Consider the following 19905-nt stretch of genomic DNA (forward strand, 5'->3'; position numbering starts at 1 on the left):
TGGATGGAAATAATATTCACTTTATTTCCAAGCTACATGTATGTCTCAACCAGCTTAATTTAACATAAAGCGTAAAACCAACCTCCTAGCAAAATAGAGACATTAAAAAAAAAATTTCTTGTCCATCTTCCAAAACTTCTGGAGGTTTCTTTTAGAGAAAATGTTATCTAGGCATGGTGACATAAATTTTAATCCCAGCATTTGGAAACTGGAAGATCATGAGTTCAAGTATAACCTAGACTACATAATGAGACCCTGATTAAAAACATATTTTTCTTGATTCCCCAGGACACACGTTAGCCAGATGCACAAGTGGGCACATGCATCCGGAGTTCATTTGCAGTGGCTAGAAGCTCTGGCATGCCCATTCTCTCTCTTTCTCTCTATCTGCCTCTTTCTCTCTCTGTCACTCTCAAATAAATAAATTAAATAAATAAATAAAAATCTTTTAACAAATTTAAAAAAAAGATAAGTAAAGCAGTAAAGTGCAACAGGGGACAGTTCTTATGTGTAGCAGCAGTTTTTCTCCATTGTGATGATTTTACTTCACCCCATGTATCACCTCTGTCTGGGTAGAGGGGCAGAGGATGAACTTTTTATTAACATATGTTTTAGCTGGGAGAACAGAGTCAGTATTTACACAAATTGCATGCATGCATACTGTGTGCTACATTCTGTGCTTAGCACACCCCCATGATTACATATCAGGGGACATAAGGCAAGATCTGAAGACATCTTTGTTCTTGAGAGAACCTGGAGAATGGAGCTCAACTGTGGGAGAGATGCTGGAAGTTTTGGAAAAAAAATGCCAGATAGAAATCACCAGTAAGTGTCTTACTATAGAGAATGGAAAGCCTTTTGCGACAACACAGGGCTGAATATGGGAGTTCTAGGGCTGGAAATGGTCATGTGGGAAAGTTCCGTTTCCTGTCAGCAGCCAAGTAAAACTGGATGTCTGTGGTTTCAACATGGTTCTAAGTGATCTTAGAATGATATAGCCTGCTCCAAACAGTAGGAATATTACTAGTCTAGGGGGGAAATAACTTTGCATAAGAGAACCAATCAGTTGTGCTCATCATTCCCAGACAGTATGTAGCTACAATCTTGTGTATGCACATATTGTCTTTTGATTCCCTTATTTATGTATACATAAGGAAATACAGAAAATGTTCAAGTAATCTGAATGTATGTGTGTGAAGTACAGAGGTAGAAATGCACTCTCAATGTGAGGCAATGTGAAAAGATTTTTGTAACTTATGTTGTTCCATGACTATGTAAAGGTGCTGATTGTACAACAAGCAGCATGGCACAGCCTAGGATATGATGGAGAATGTGGTATATTGATCTAGGCCTTGCCGCGCATGTCTGTAATAGCAGTGGTGGGAAGCTAAGGCAAGAGGATTATCACAAGTGAGAGGGCAGCAAGCATTGCACAGGAAAATCCTACCTTTAAAAATTCAATGAGAGAGAAAGATAGAGAGAAATAGAGAGGGGCTGCTTGAGATAATAAATATACTAAATATACTAAAAGCAAGTAAAGCCCATGACATCAATGAAAATATGATGGTGAAAATGAACACTTCAATCAAAAATTAAAATAATTTGTGAAAGTAAGGTCATAGCAAAGCTTCATGTGGCATGAGAGGTCATGTAAAAATATCTTTGTCATTTTGAGAGTGTCAAGGAAGGATTTCCTGGGGAACTAGAGCATGTCCTTCCAAGTGAACCAATTCTACACTGAATGCTTTTGCACAGAGGCATAGCCTATTAAGCCTTTCCCCACAGAACTTTATTAACATGAGACATTAAATGCTGCATCACCAGGAGGGATAATAGCCACCTGGTCTCAGTAGAGTGAATCACATACTCAGAGTAAATATAGAAGAGAATCTAGTGTTTGAAGTGGTGTCTGTCAACTACAAGGTCTCTGAAGTCCAGTGTGGCTTGTACCCTACTTCATGGACTGAAATAATAAAGTGAGATGGAATGTTATATATCTCAAGTCCCACATGCCCAGAAAGAATTGATTTTGCCATTGTAGAATTAAGGTTCCATGTCTTCAGTGTGCTGGGAACCCCATGGAGTGAGAATGGAGAATACAGTTTAGTTATAGCCAGGAGAAAGCTGTTGGGATCTCAACGAGGCTTCGCTGTACAAAGAATGTCTGAGGAACTACTTCAAAGAATTTTCAGCTGATAAGGAAGAGCTTATTATGTCATTTTAAACCTTATCTGCTTTGTCGGTTTTCAAACTCTTTGCTTTTACTTCAGTTCTGAAAGCACTATCATTACAAAAGTAGAATACTGCCTAGCATGTCAATTAAAGCCACACCACACAGAGCGAGCTTACAATGACCCTCAGTGTCCTTCCAGGATTTAAACCTTACTCTTCAAGATGAAAGTTCTTTCTACTGTGATCATGGTGGGGCTTGTCAGTCTTGTCTGCATTTCAAAGCACCATATAATCCATGATGCTTTATTTGTTAATATTGTTAAGGATCTTTTAGATTGACAAGATACAGTAGGTGCTTATATGTTCCAACTTTATACGTCAGATATGATTGGGAATCCCAATTTAATTCAAGTCACTAGTGTACACTTTGGGTAACTGAAGTAACTTTAACTATAAGATTTCCACATATTCAAAATGCATCATCAATTTTAATGACACACAACAAGATGATGTACGTGACATTACTCAGACATTGCTGTGGGCTGTTGACAGCCATGCTTGTATGCACACACATACGTGTGTTTGTTTACACATGCAGGTCTCTGTGTTCTAATTGTACTCTAAGAGTCACCGTTCTCCATACTTGGCAGTTAATATGATGCCTTAAATTGTCTTCTATGTATAGACAAAGAATCAATGGATAGTCTTTACATTCTGGCTATAGTATCTATAATTTGATTATGGACTTATATCACTGACAGTCTTTTTATGGAATGTGTATGTGGGTATGTTACCTGTGTGTTGATGTGCTATATGTTTGTGTGGGTGTGTCCATAAGTAAGCATGGAAGCTTGAGGTTCTACAATGGGTAACTTTCTTTGATTGCTATGTATCTTGTATTCTGAGACAGGGTCTCACCCTGAACCTAAAACTCGTCGATTTAGCTCACCTATCTAGTTTGTTAGTGCCAGGACTTCTCCTTTCTCTGTCTTCTCAGTGTTAGGATTACATGTTTGTACCACTACAATCTGGCATTTTATGCTAGTACTTTTTATTGTGCTGTGTGACAAGCTCTTAACCAACTGAACCATCTCCCCAACCCTTATTGACAGTGTTTCCAAACCACGCAAATGTGGGTGTTATCTATGTGCATACTTCTCACCGAAAGTCTTAGGAAGTTATAACTACCTTCCGTAGATCTTTGCAACATAGTTTGAAAGCATTGCTTGGGATAACCACTTAATTAAGGGCAGGATTTCTGCATCTCTTCTCTTTTGAATTACTGATTTGATTCTGCCTGATCTAGCTTTCTCTGTTCACTGTACCATTGCATTACAATACCTAGATATGAAAGAGTCTTGGAAAAGGGAAAATGGTGTTCACTAGTTGAAACTGAATCTCCATTCACATTGCCGCATTGTTCTCCTAGGTAATTTTATGAAATAAACATTGATGTATAGAACTTGCAGCATAACTTGTCGTGGCTATCAAATGAAAACTACATTTATGCTCAACACAGTAATATTCTTGAGATGGTTGCTTACAGAAACAGAGTCTAAAAGAGAATCCAAGAATCTTTTTTTTTAATGTTTCAGAGAAAGTTATAAATACATGCTTTGAAAGGACACTATTTGCATGACTGAAAAACACGTATTTGGCAGAATATTTAAACCTTAATTTCAGTTACAATGGCATCGTGTTTATGACACCCCATCTAATGGCAAAAATATGCATCTCGAACAGAAAGTTGATATATTGTTCCTCATTCCTACAGATTTATTTTTAATTCAATTGAAAATGAATAAGCCTCTTTGGGTTTTATTTTTAGAGAACAATAGCTTGGGGTGGTTTTCAATGCTTTTCTTCTCTTTCCATTCTGGGAAGTAAAGATTAATTTTCAAAATACATTTATTTTCCAACAAAACCCTTCTACAATAACTTATTTTATTGAGTTTTCTTTCCTTTTAAATTTAGTACTCACTTGAGTAAGATTGCTCCTACAATTGCAAACTGGTTGTCATCAAAATCAATCTGTTTAAGTTTGAGATTTAACAAGGCATCTGGATTCTAGGGTCTATCAATGTGAACAAAGTTGAGAAAGGAGAATGCATTCAAAAATGCCTTTGTGTTACTTAATATGGTATCTGCCTTTTAGATTTTATTCAGGAAGAGTTTAGGGGTATCAGCAGATTTTGTGAAAACACAAATGTTCCATATAGAAAGGCGAGGCTCTCTGGCAGTTTCCTCCACTTGGTGAAAGTCAGATGTTAGAACACATCTCAAAAAATAAAAACATATCTCAGTGGACCAAGACTATGAGGCCATACATGTAATAATATTATTTGAATATACACATATATAACAAAGTTGAAAGAAAATTTATCTAGAGCTATCAACTGCGATCTATGAAAAATTAAAAAATATAACTAGACAAGATATCAATTACAATAATTTTCCACCTCAATAAATCCTTTGAATTCCCTGGCCTGGTCCTAAGAATACAAAAGTATGAATACAAACAGCTTTATCTTATTTTGCCTTGACTTACCCCTTGTCCACTCAGGGCCTTAGAGAGAGAACTATTTGTAAATAATACCCATAACTACCTAATTTTAAACTGCATCTCTGTCAACACACTTTATGTGTTCATTTTCTTTCTCAAATGTGAACTTTTCTATATGGCCCAAATATGGACAACATCTAAAGTCTGGGGTGAATCGGGCAGTGCATAGCAATGCAGTAGCAGCAACTTTGGCAGCAACTGCTGATACTTTGTTGATTATCTCCTCCGTGCCAGCAAACATTAATTCTGTAGATTCTTACAATAATCTAGTAGTGCACTATAGCAGTTACCTTCTTTCTTCACCTCCCAAAGTGTCTACCAACGGGGGATTACTCACAAATACATGGGTCATTGGAGACATTTTACCTCCCATTTTACCATATTCCTTTGGCAAACCAGTTCTAAAAGACTAAAAAAATAAAATAAAATAAAATAAAAAATAAAGGAAAGGAAAGAAAAGAAAAAAAAGAAAAGAAAAAAAGAAAAAAAGAAAAAGCCACATCAGGATTATCACAGCAACAGCAGCAACCCTACTTAATACCAATCTTCTATAACAGTTACTTTCACAGTGCTGGGACAAAATGCCTGAACTTAGATATTTTATAGAAAGAAGGGTTTATTTCCAGCTTATACTTTCTTGAAGTTTCATCATAGTGGGAAAGTATGGCAGAGGAAAACAGCTGTTCATCCTATTTCCATAGTCAGTAATAACTAGCTCAATCTGCTTATGTTAACCTCAAAACAGTAATTGTATACATCAATTAGCATTGTAGCATTAGTAATTGTATACATTTATAACCCAAATACCATAAAGTTATGTAGAAACTATAGTTCTCTTGATAGCACATGGTTAACTTCTTGAATTTTGTTTAACTTGTATTAATTATAAATACATTTGCAGCCAAACTACTATCATGAACACTCAACTTATTCTTCCATTAATAACTATTTGATGTCTTCCAGCTAGTCTTATTCTCTTGATTACACTATACTCTGTTTCTAAACAAAATTAACATATTAATTATTGCCCTTCATATTTACTTATTATAGCACAATGAGGCAAATTTCCATACCACATGAATATTCTAAGCCCAACATTTACTCCTGAGTCAACTGCAACAATTATGCATATTCATTCTCCAATTTTATTTTATCTTAATCCTAAAAATATTATAGAATATCTATACTGTACTATATTAATATATATGTATATATTAGATTGTGAATCTAATGAACAGCAGCTAAAATCATCTTATTTTAGCTATCTTATGCAACTATAAATCACATTACTTCTTTTCTAATTTTAAAGGATGCAAGTATTTCATTGGTTAGGGAAAAATGGCCCAACTACAAATATAAGCAATTTAATTACAACTGTTATTTTAATAGATTTTACTTTTATTACATCAAATAATGATGCTCAATTAAAAACATAATAGCATCTACTTCCACAATGTGTAGCTAAATAAATTAAATATGCCATTTTCTATGCATAGCTCTAATAATCAGTAACCTCCAACTGACATTTGATAACATTCAAACACATAATCTCTATCATAGCTTTAAAATAGATTTTTTTCCTTTGGTTTGTTGAGAGAGTGTCTCACTCTGGTCCAGGCTGGCCTGGAATTAATTTTGTGGTCTCAGGGTGGCCTTGAACTCACAGTGATCCTCCTATCTCTGCCTCCCAAGTGCTGGGATTAAAGGTGGGTGCCACCACGTCTGGCTAGAATTTGTTTTTAATTTTATTTATCCCCATAGCATTAATTTAAGTTGATAAACCATAGAATTTTCATCATGATATATGCATTCTAGTACAAATATAAATCAAACATCTTTTTCATAATTACTATTATCACATATTACTATTATCAGCCAATAATGTATTTCAATTTCTCATGAGATGAGAAAGAATGGGAGTTATATCATTTTTATAAGTTAGATAATGATATGGCCAAACAAATGTGAGCAATATAGCTCTATAAGATATTTTATACATTGGGGTAGATGATATTGCATTTGTTACCATGATTTATTTTAAAATATAACTCATGAGAACTTGAGCATATTTTATCTTAAATAATGATATTTACATTTTACCATGTCTAGGCCTCTTTCCAGCAGCTATAGTAAATTTTCTCACTTCACACTTCATTCATGACTGCATCAACCACAGAAGGCCCAACACCTAGATCAACATTACTGCACTCCAGCACTACAATTGGATCTTGAGTCTTTCTACTACATACCAGGTTTTACTCCAATAGAAGTACTGGTTTTATTAAGATGCTAACATTATGTTTAAGGGCCCTAGGAAGTCTATTTATAGAAATCTGTGAATTTATAGAATATTATATTTTAAAAGTCACCTCATTTCCACTTCAAGTCTATTAGGATTATAGTAGTGAGCCAACAGTACTTAGCTTTTCTTCACATCCCCTGTCATGCATTTTTAAAGTCATATTATGCTTATGTTCACAATTGGAATCATGAACAGATATTCAAACAATAGGGACAGTAGCTAACCCTATAGACTTAACCACTTCTTCTTTAATAATTGGAAGTCTCACACTATGCAGAACCCCTATAATCTCTGAATTTATTTTTTCAAGGTAGTGTCTCACTCTAGCCCAGGCTGACCTGGAATTCACTATGTAGTCTCAGGGTGGTCTCAAACTCACAGCGATCCACCTACCTCTGCCTCCCGAGTGCTGGGATTAAAGGCGTGCACCGCCACTCCTGGCTCTCTCTGAATTTTATTCCAAAGACACAATTAATAGGCTGGAAAGATGGCTCAGCAGTTAAAGGCACTTGCTTGTAAATCCCGTTTTTCTGGGTTCAATTCCCAAGCCACCTGTATAAACCAGATGTTAAAAATAGTGCTAGCATCTGGAATTCATTTGTAGTGGCAATACATTCTGTCATGAACACATACAAACACACTATATAAAAAAAAGACCTAACTATTGAATTCATTAACAATCCAGGGTGGAAGGATGGAGAGAGAGAGAGAGAGAGAAGGAGGGAGGAGAGAGAAAGAGGGAGGAAGAAAAGAAGGGAGGAAAGAAGGAAGCTAAATATGGCAAATGAGGCCAGATGTTTTAACACTACAAGGCTTACCCCCAGTGTCACAGCTATTCCAAGGCTCCATTTCCCAAAGACTCCACCAGCTGGGCCTGAAGTATGTGGCTCAATTACAAACACATGAGTCTATGAGGGGCATTTTATATACAATTTTCTGCAGCCATATGCTAATATAATTCCAAATTCAATGATGAATAAATAACACTTTTAAAAGTGGAGTAGCTTGTTTAACATTACACACACAATACAAAGTGGAATTCCCAACCCACACAATTAGATTCAGTGTCCATATCATGCTTTATCCAAACTCCCATTACAGCTGGCAATTAAACTCTGTTGAGATTGTTTTTTCTCTCTCTCTTTACTCCATTCATAAATAAATTCATTGGCGCGAACGTTGTATGAGATAAACAAATACACTGCCTTCATTAATGTATACTATGTTAGGAAAGGTAGGTCATAAAATTAGGAATAGTTAGTATATACATAGGCCAAGGAAAATCTGTTCTGAATTTTGATAACCCATGTGAAAGAAATATAAACCGTGCCGCGAGTTAACATACAGATGTTAAGAGAGGGCATCTTTGGTGACAAGATGTAGTTTTTGTTTTAAGTTATTCAAATGTTCAAAAATAATAGATTTGAAAGAGATAGATGGACAGGTGTCTTTGAGAGGCCAGAATAGTATTTTAGGGAAGAGATGGTAGCTATGTAGATTAACATGATATTAGAAGCAATGAATTCAAAGTTTCTCCTGGTGACAGCATCATCTGAATTTGCTGAAAGATTAGGCTCACAGCTGAGTAAAGAGTGTCAGACAAAGCCTTCAGACATCCCCTGAATGCTAGGCTGCTAAGTGAAAAGTAAAAGGACAAGCCAGGAAGGACAGGCAAGCAATCATATGCTTCCAAGTAGCATCTTATCAAGTGAAGGCATCAAAGTCAATGAAAGCACCACTCCACGAACATTCTCACTGACGTGAAATAAATAGAACATACATCAAGCAGCAATGAACATGCTAGAAATGACAATGGGTGCTAAAGATGTAGATGTGATAAGAAAAAGTGACTTGAGAAAGGCTCCTGATTTAGTGGGAGATGAGAGTATGTGAACAAGGAGAGTAGGCAAGAATAGTTATCTGGAAGGTGTTATGGGAAACTGTGCAAGCAGAAAAGTTCAACTCTGCTTTACAAGGGCCTATGTTTTAGTTCAGTTTTAAGGGGTTTAGTATTAAGGAACATTCTCCTATATATGATGAAAATACTGGCTTTGTATAATGAGCTTCTTTCAATTTAATAAGTATTCCCTTCTCATTTCTCCTAATTCTTTTCTAGGCCAGCCTGTTTCAAAGTTAATCTGACAGAGAAATATGGAAAGAAAATAGTGAAATAAAGGCAGGGGAAGAGCAATTGTTTTCCAGTTGTATGTATGTGGTGTTCATGTATGTGGTGTACATGTGTGTTCATATATGTGTAGCTACACATATGTATACGTGTGTGTGTGTGTGTATGTGTGTGTGTGTATGTGTGTATGCAGAGGCCAGAGTTAATGTTGGATGTCATTCTCAAATACTCTCCAACTTTGATTATGGTCTGTCACTGAACTTAGAGCCCACTGACTCAACTGAACTAGCTAGTCAGCAAGCCACAGGGACTCTCTGTCTCTGTCTCACCAATGTTTGGATTGTAGGTGAATATCACCATGCCTGGCATTTAACATGGGTTCTAGTGATCCAAATTCATGTCCTCATGCTTGTGTAGCAGGCATCATATCCACAAAGCTAGCTCTATATAATTAATTTTTAAATATCTTATACACTTGCCTCACACTTTTCTCATGGCCAAAGTATGTACCTGTGTTAGAATACTGTCCCCATCTTTGGAATTTCAGCCATCTTTCCTCCAGGCATTCTTTTCATCCAGTATTGGATGCTAAGTGGCTGTCAGTATCCTTTAATACAAATAGTTCATGAGGATCCAATGCCAGAAACTTGCAAATGTGTCAGAGTTTGGAGGGTTTTTTTTTTTTTTTCCTGTTTCCTGGTGAGTTTGGAATATTTAAATAGGCAAATTATGTTTCCACTTATGAGGTTTCTAGATTCATGCCATAAAACTCAATCACATGTACACTTTGAGTGATCTGTAATAACTATTATTTATTAACATACTACTAACACATTGTTTTTATTAAGCATTGAATTTTCAACAAATTAAAAGCAAATAATTGATCTAATATTAATAGAAACAGGTTAAAATTGCCAAGGTTCAGAACTGGAGGATTTACTTTCCTGTAGTGTTACAAACTCTAAATGAAACAGTAAAACATTGTGAATTGTATTCCTGAACTCTGCTCAGGACCAAGTACAGGCCATCCCAGATTGAGATCTATCTTTATCAAAGATATCACATGATTTTCTTTTCATGTTTGCCTTGTGATATGAATAGCAGTAGGATTGCAAGATAGTTCCCTATCATGTGCGTTTGGCTCAGCCCCGGTGTCTCAGGGAAGGGTTACAGCACTCACAACTCATCCGGGGATCCAGTCTTCACACAGTCCCCCTCTTATCTCAACAGATCTTTTTTCAGACATCTACAAATGTTATCTTCCCACATCAGTAAGCTGGAATCAACTTCAGTCTTCTTCCTAATGGTAAATGAATCAACACTTTCATGGTGGAAAGAGCACAAGTGTGAGAAGTAGGGACACTTAGCTTCAACTCTTGTCTTCATCTGTCAGAATTAACTACATTTTAAGTTCTTGATTTCTGCAAGATTTAGCTTTTACATTATACAATAGGCTTCTTTTTTTTAAAATTATTTATTTATTTATTTGAGAGTGACAGACACAGAGAGAAGGACAGATAGAGGGAAAGAGAGAGAATGGGCGCGCCAGGGCTTCCAGCCTCTGCAAACGAACTCCAGATGCGTGCGCCCCCTTGTGCATCTGGCTAACGTGGGACCTGGGGAACTGAGCCTTGAACCGGGGTCCTTAGGCTTCATAGGCAAGCGTTTAACCACTAAGCCATCTCTCCAGCCCATACGATAGGCTTCTTAACAAAGCTTTCTTCCAGTCTTTCTGAATGATTGTGATGATTGAAAATGACTCAGTGGAAGATTTGTGGAATTGTGGCAATCTTTAAATCTCTCCCAAGCTCTGACTGACAAGGACATCCCCAAATCCAATTATAATTGAGTGTGGACATGAAACTATTCAAAGCCATTACAATAAAAAGTGCTCAGCAACTGTGTGTTTTGGATAAGAGGAAAGAGAGAGCTGTAGAGATGGTCCAGTGGTTATGGTACTTGCCTGCAAATACTAATGACCTGAGTTCAATTCTTCAGTACCAGATAAAGCCAGAAGCAAAAAGTGACACATGCATCTGAACTTTTTTTTTTTTTTTTTTTTTTTTGCAGTGGCTAGAGACCCTGGTGCAGCTATTCCTTTCATTCTGCTTGCAAATAAAATAAATTAAAACAATGAAATATATCATTTGGACTATCAATGCCAAGTAGCTCTCAAATAACCCACTTCCATGCAGTATAGTAAAGCCAGTTTGCAAAGAGCAGTTAGGTCCTGGGAAGAAACCTGTGGTCTCAGTTCTTCAATCAAGAATGGAGGTTGGAGACACTGGAACACTGGAGAACACAGGAAAAACAAACAAAACAAAAACAAGAAACAAAAAACAACAGCAAGAAAAACAGTAACCTGGGACAAAACTTCCAAATGAGAAGAAACTGTCTGGAGTCATGCAACTGTTGAAGGTAATGTGGACCACATGCTCCCAGTTAAAGTGTAAAAACTCACTCCAAAACTCCAATAAGGAGAGGATGACAAGGGATTTCATGTGTTCAGTTGTTATTTAAAAATACACATGGAGGGTGAGGGGAAGAAAGACTGACATTTTGAGATTATGTGCAAACAATCAAGAAATAAAAAAGAAACTTGGAAAGCATCAAATAACTGCAACATAAGCATTTTATTTGTATCTTTAATTAAACAAGTTCTAAAAGTGATGAAACAATTAAATTTGATATGTGGTAAAAAGTATAGTTAATATTTTAAGCAGTGATAATGTATATCTTTAATAATATTTCAAATCTTTTGAAATAACAAAATAGTCCTGTATAAAATAGTATACACAATGTCTAAGTGTGTTTGAGTATTGCATCCAATAACATGTCCACTGAAGTCACACAATAGATTTCTTTCTGGTCTTCCCAACTTTCAATCTTTGTCCCTTAAATGTTCTCCTTGATGCAATACTTATATGATTTTGTAAAAAAAAAATATAACCCAAACATAATTCCCATCAGTGCTATTGGCAATAGTTTGCAATAGTTTAAATATGCTACAAACTCCTTTTCATTAACAGATGGCTGTGTAATCATTATTTTTTGTAATGGGGCAGTGGAGATGAATAGGTATTAATCTCAGTTCTTCAGTCAAGAATGGAGACTGGAGACATTGGAACGCTGGAGACCACAGGAGAAACAAACAAAACAAGGCCCTTTTCAAAGAATGCAATGTGGACCCGAAGCATCATAAGCAAATCCTGTTCTGTCAGCAGCACACACTTCACTTCCTCCTTCAGCTCCCCTCCCCCTCCCCCTGCTTCCATGCTGGCAATGGATGTTACCTTTGCATTTCCACTTGCTGCTCCTGACACTGTCCCAGGGCATGGTGTCATCTGAACAGCAAAGAAAGAACATCTTTCTCTAATTTTCCTGTGAAGAGGCTGTTATTTTCTTATACATGTGCTCCAAGGAGGCACATCTTTTTCAATGTTCTTCAAGGTGCCAAATGTGCTAACGCACCTGACAAGGCCCTGTTCCTTTGTTAACCACCAGCCTCCCCCCTCATTCCCTTGCTCCAGTCAAGCCTATTTATCAGTTTCTAGAAGTTACCAAGCTGTTTCCCAGGAGAAGATCTTTCCTATGTGCCAGAAAAACTATTTTCTAATTGTTATGCATGTTTTCTTTCTTTGCTCAGCCAGATCATAACTGTTTAGAGACAGTCTTTTAAACGCATATATCATTTCTCATTCTTAAACACACTCTGCATAAGTGGATATCAGTAAGGCTCAATAATTCTCATGCTAACATCTGTTTCAATTTTGTAATAAGTTTTGGGCACAAGGTAAAAATTAAAGACACATATAGATGCCCCCACTAAGTTACAACTGAGAATTCCACACAGGAGGCTAAGGTAGACATCTTAGTACCTCATAGTGCTGATAACACAAAGAGTTTGTGATTTCTCTTCCCTGAATTTTATGCATTTTCAAAAGTAAAATTTTGCCCCTCATAATGTCATTCTAATTTTACATGTTTTCCTGTTTTTGCAACCCTGTCAGGATGGTCCCTGCTTGTGGTCATAGAGATCTGAGAAAGAACTGCCTGAGTAGACCACCCATATTTCACACCTTTCTCCTATGAATAGATAAGACAACCTTCCTCTCATGGATGGGGCAAAGAAAAGCAGGAATTATTCTTTCAGTGTTATCTCATGAAAAGTGGGATGGATATTTCACACTTTCCTTATACGTTGGAAACCAGTGGGATACAATCAGGCAGAAAATCGTTTGAGAATTTTTTCCCATACAAATGCTATCATGTGTCTTTACTTTGCTAGGCTGGATCACATCAGAGAAAGCATTTCAGCAATTTTGTGAGCCCCAAGATCCTGGATGGCTCGAACTCATCCACAAATCACTGGCTATTCATAACACAAAGACTGAAATAGTGAGTATCACAAATCTTATGAGCACATAGCTCACCACTGTTGCTGGGGGCAGTTTGGTTGCTGTGGCCTCCCCACAGCTTGACCTCTTTTAATCTCTCACTCACCCTTAGCTTAGTGTAGTTTGGGATACTAATGTGCTCTAGTCCTCTGGGTTTATGCCTAACTGCAAATTTCTCTCTTACATCTGCATGGTATATTCCTTCTCATTAAGGTTAGGTAAAACATGGCACACATAAACAGACAGTCTAAGACCATTCAAATGGCAGAGGCATTCAGCCATTCTATCTTATTGTGCCATTTCTACCATGTTTCAATGCAATGTAAAATTGCCAAGTACAGGACCTTTTCTGTCATTATTCAGTTCTAGTTTTATAGTCCCAAACTTTAAATCTTCTGAGACATACAATGAAGTAGATGAGTTCTAGAAAAACATCAACTTTTTCTGATATGTTAAATGGCATGCATATTTTATATGCTTGAAAACTAAATACAGCAATGTCAAATGAAAAATTCTTCAGAGTAATTACATACACAGAAAATTAGTAGTACAGCTTTCTATATAAACTCAAGTAAAAGTCTTGAAGTGTCAAATAGGGACTTCATGGGATAAACAGAATGCTTTTCTTTCAAACACATGCCAAGGCTTGCCCCACCATAGTATGAAAGCTGAAAATTTATCTTCCTTTTATAGACATGCTAATTTAAGCTCCACCCAACCTAGTATTATAGTCAGTGAATTCTTATTGATTTAGCTATTCTGGAAATCTTTGGACTTAATATTGATCCCTGGGAAAGTATGGCATAAGCTGGTTAGTTGGAATGGAAAAGTCTCTCACTGTCAAGCTTGGCATTTATTATGGAAGTTGGCCCTTTAATTTGTTAACTCATCATTTCAGCTTGAGAGGAAATATGTCACCATTTAGAGCATACTGGTTTCTTAAAAGCTGAGTGTTCTCCATATAGTATCTTAACTTTGCAAAAGGACACCCTGCTCTTTTGTAAGGACAAACTTTAGCAGGTAACAATGATTTTTGCAAGCTCAGTTTTGGAAATTCATTATGTTTTATACAGTGTGAAACAAATAATGGAGGTAGTGCAAGACAGAGACTGCCTTGCTCTTGGCTAGGTGCAGCTCAGGGGTGGATGGTGGGTTTTTGTTTTTGTTTTTGTTTTTTTTTTCCTTGTACACAGCCTTGCATTTAAGAGCTTCTCCGAGGCACTGTGTAGTTCTTATTCAAGATGAAAGTGTGTTCATCCATAGGAAGCAGCCAAAAGATATGAAGTGGGGCGAATATGGTCAAACTACAGTATACACAAGTATGAAAATAAGTATACAAGTATGAAAGTACAAAAAAAAGTCCCAGCCTAATGGTATAGGTATGTAATCTCAGCTGCTCTAGAGATGGCTTAAGGCCACTCTGGGCAGCTTTGTGTGACCATGTGTCCACATATGTCATAAAAATTATTTATGTCAGTTGTAGAGCACTTATCTAGCATGTAGCAGGCCCTGATTCAATCCCCAGTAATGAATAAAGAAAAAGTAACAAAAGGGCTATTATTTTGTACTACTAATGAACACTAATGAAATTAACTCTTAATTTATAAAAAGGGGGAGACCTGGAAGAAGGCTTAGTGGCTAAGGCATTTGACTGCTAGTAGGCACATAAAATCAGATGTACAAGGAGGCTGATGCATATGGAGTTCATTTGTACTGGCTAGAGGCCCTGGTGTGCCAATTTTGTTTCTCTGCCTCTTCTCTCTCTTTCCCTCCCTCGCTCTGTTTATTTCTCAAATAAATAAATAAAATATATTTAAAAAATAAATAAGAGGGACTGGAGAAATGGGTTAGTGCTTAAGAAACTTGCATGGAAAGCCAAATTACCCACATAAGCCAGATGCACAAGGGGCACATACATCTGGAGTTCATTTGCAGTGGCTAGAGGCCCTGACATGCCCATTCTCTCTACCTGCCTATTTCTGGATCTCTCTCTCCTCTCTCTCAAATAAATAAATAAGTAAAAATAAAAAAGAAACAAGGAATGGGGGAGTGGTTGCTCAGTAGCTAAAGCATCTTATTTTCAAAGCCTTTTGGCCCAGGTTCAACTCTTCTGCATCCATGTAAAGGTGGGCACAATTTATCTGGTGTTTTTTGCAGTAGCAACACATCTGGCACACTCACACATCCATGAGCAAACACACACACACACACACTCAATCTATAAATAAAGAAATAAAACTTTTAAATGAAAACAAAGAGTCCCAATGGTACATTCTTAATAAATAGTCAATGGATAGAATGGAACTAAGTACCACACTCAATGTCAGAACATGAAGTCTGGAGGAACAGAAATCATTGATATTTAATGAATATCTACAAAGCAGAGGCAGGAGGCTGCTGGTGGCTTGATTTACTTGGAAGTATAAAGGACACTGGCACCCTGAAAACCACTTGCATTTTTAAGGAGCTGGCCCTGGGTCCTGTATCTCATGAAGCAAAGGTTATCAAGAAAGAGTGGCTGGGTTCATGTCTGATGACTACTACAGTGAACATTTTAATGAAATGACTATTACTGGGACTTGAAATATGCTGAGCATATTTTAAGATTAATCTTAGAATAGGCTCAAATATTAGTCTTACATTTTATGCAGGAGTAAGAAATAGATATTGTAAAGGTAAGTCAGTGAAGAAAAGAAAGCAATTTGTGAGTCTTGAATATGTGATTATGAAAACAAGAAGTTTGTGAGTCTTCAGGAAGGAATGTTTAAAAGGAAGAACTGGAGAGTGTGACAGTGTTTGAACCCCAGTTTCTTGGTCTTCTTAACTATAGAACATTGGTCAATTTGTTTCCTTATAAGTGCATCAGTGTATGAGTCCTCAAATGCCCCATAGGAAAGAATGTCCAAATATAATCATGTGAACATGACTCAGCAATTACTCAGCAAGTTCTATGCATGTACATAAACACACAATTTCTTTCAAGATGATTTTTTTTTTTTTTTTTTTTTTTTAGAAATAGCATGCAGCATTACATGTCCAAGAAAATAAGTAATTCAAAAACGTGCCAGCCATCTCTGGCTCTATTACTATCCATTTGCTACGTCTCATGTTCAGAAGGTCCTTGCCCCATCATGAATGGCCTATGAACCTGAGAAGTCAACAGGCATGAAATAAATGTCCCATCTCTCAGCTGAATGCTTGTCAATTTGCTGTTAAGATGTTGATTGGGTGAAAATGAAACCACAAATTTCTTTAAAAAACAAACCAAACAGGGAGATTAACACTGCTTAGGAGGAATTACTTTAGATGAGCAGTATAAGATTATCAGAGACTTGAAACCTAGCAACTAAAAATAATTAATAACAATAATAATAATAATAATTACTAAAGCAAAGTAAAACCAAAGAAACAACTTGCATTTGTTCCAAATTATTCACATTTTCCTGGTGAAAGTGATTTTATTAGGATTGAAAAATTAAGCCTCTTATGCTTAGCATGTGTCTTTAACAAGAAGTGAAAGATAAGCACTGACATATTCTAGTATGTTCATGGAAGCATATCTTGCTATATAAAACTTTGTGTAATATGAGGATTATATGTATTCAAAAAATAACTTTGTAGTTGAAATATCTCAGACCGATATTTCACCTCTTACTGTTTATGAGACTATACTTGCATGGTGCTAATAGATGAAGGAGATAGACACAGAGAATATTCAACTCTTACCAAACCAAATAACCAGAGACATACAGGCTCCCAACACCTCATCACTGAAGTAGAACTAAAACGAATCCAACATGTCTCAGGGAAATTTGCAGAAGAGGGAAAGATAGCTAGAGCAACAAATGGGTACACTATGCACTGAGACATTGCCTCTTCCCCATAACTGATGGCTACCCCAACAATGCATGATCCACAATCCCCAATGAGGAGGGTGCCTTCTGAGGAGGGAGGCAAGGGAGGAGGCTAACAATGGGACCAACGTGGCTGCTTACACACTGTGTATGTACATAACTAATAATAAAAAAGAGGTATATTTGATTTCTGACTCATTCCACTTTTCTGTCCCTGAACTCTTTCCTATTTTTATTCTCAGTAATTTGGGTGAAATTTTGACACTGAAGCAAATTGAGCATATTAGACAGCAATTCTTCATGAATATGTGCTCTTCTCTCTACAAGAATGCATCCAGGTTAGTTAAGCCAGCAATTAACATACACAAATGATTTTCACCAACACTTTGTCCACACACTATTGGCTATTTCATTCCATGAGATTGATTCAATGCAGGCTTTAGAAAACATAGTGAGTCCTATAATAAATGTGCAAGAGTAAGCTATGACATAGGCAGTTCTGAAGAGCAGAAGTTCTCTGCAGTCAACAGCATATTTTAGTATTATATTGTTAAGGACAGATCTCATACATCAACAGAATACATAGGCAAAAAATAAAAAAACTGAATCCAGAAAGAATAAGAATTTAGGTGAGTAAGATCCAAGCAAATGGAACATTAAAAAAAATTATAATCACAAGATGTCCTTTGGTTTGATGCTATGCACACATTCTGGGGATGGACAGATGGATAAGCAGTTAAGGTGCTTGCTTGAAAAGCCAAAGGACCCAGAACACCCACATAAGCCAGACACAAATGCTGGAACATATATTTGGGCTATGTTTGGAGTGGCTAGAGGTCCCAGCACTCTCTCTCTCTCTCTCTCTCTCTCTCTCTCTCTCTCTCTCTCTCTCTCTCTCTCTCTCTGTCTCTTTCCCTCTCTATCTCTCACCAATTAATACCAAAAAGATTATTTAAAAAATAAAATAAGATACAAGCACCACAAAAGTTTGGAAATGGGAATGGAATGAGAATCAGTGCATTTCCCAGTCATATATACATATATATATATACACACACACAAATGCAAAGAGCATTTTTGAATGGCATTGCTGTTGGACTAAGAAAGAATGTGCAACATTATAAACACTTTGCTTATTAAATTTGAAACCCTTTAAATTTCATAAAAGGTGGCTTTTCTTCCTTATCTCAGTTGAAATGGAAATGGTTTATATTATAATGCATTCCAGCATTCATGTTCATTTTTAAAGAAAGAGAGAGCCGGGATGTGACAATTTTCTTCTGTTATATACTGCTTCTTATTGTAAGCTTTCAAAATAACCTTATACATTGTATCTTTTCAATTCCATCCACAAAAGAGAATGTTTTCTTTGAATAGAAATTCCATTAGCTGTTTTTACTCTCTATCTTTCTAAATCCACGGACTTCTGTTTTACACTTCCCATCCTGTATCCCAGGCATATCACTATCTCATCTCTTTTGTGAACCTGTCTTATCTTCTCTGCAATACTTATCTTATTTCTAACAATATGTGGTACCTGAGAAGTATAATAATTCTATTGATGTCTCAAGGCCATTTTTGTTTATTGACTGTCTTGTTACACATACCTTCTTTATACTTTTATATCTTCCCTTTCCTGGAAAGCTTAATGCAAATGTTTTTCACACTTAGAGATGACTTCTAATTTTTGATAAGCTACCTTCTCTCCTCTGACACACATACACACACACATACACACACAAATATGTGTGTTTTTTCGAGGTAGGGTCTCACTTTGGCCCAGTTTAACCTGGAATTCATCAGGTAGTCTCAGGGTAGCCTCGAACTCACAGCTATCCTCCTACCTCTGCCTTCTGACTGTTGGGATTAAAGGTGTGCACCACCATGCCCGGTGTTCATATTTTATATCTTGATTATTGCAAATGTTTAATTTCCACTTGTGTTGAGTGATACCTCAACTAGTGTATGTATGATCAGGTAGTAGGAGGTGCTTGAAGTCAGATAGAGTTTGTTTAATATTTTAACCTTTAATGTTAGGTCTTGTACAAGCTCAATCTATTCTATTATCTATTTATCAGAATGATAACCTTCTTTCTTTTTTATCTTAAAGCATGCTTCCTCTATCTTTCCCCCAACAATATTCTGATGTTTTTATATATCTGTTATTTATTTTATCTGCCCATGTTGGACATGAGGAAAAATTGAATCACATCCTTATAGCAAAATTGGTGAATAAATACTCTGCTCTCTGTAAACTTGGTCATGCTCATGTGTAGTTGAACATAGGACAATGAGATTTCAGAAGAACATTAAGGTGACATAATATTAACTGGATTACCACAAGGGTTCTTCCCTGAGTTAACTGAGTCAGAAATGAAGCAATGGTAAATTGAGAGTGCAGAATTAGGAATAGATTACCTGGATATGAATGCTTATTATAAACTGCTATTCATTAACTGAGTTCATGGTATTGTGCTTACCAATGAACTAGT

The sequence above is a fragment of the Jaculus jaculus genome, chromosome 3 (genome assembly GCF_020740685.1).
Source record: "Jaculus jaculus isolate mJacJac1 chromosome 3, mJacJac1.mat.Y.cur, whole genome shotgun sequence".
NCBI classification, from domain to species: Eukaryota; Metazoa; Chordata; class Mammalia; order Rodentia; family Dipodidae; genus Jaculus; species Jaculus jaculus.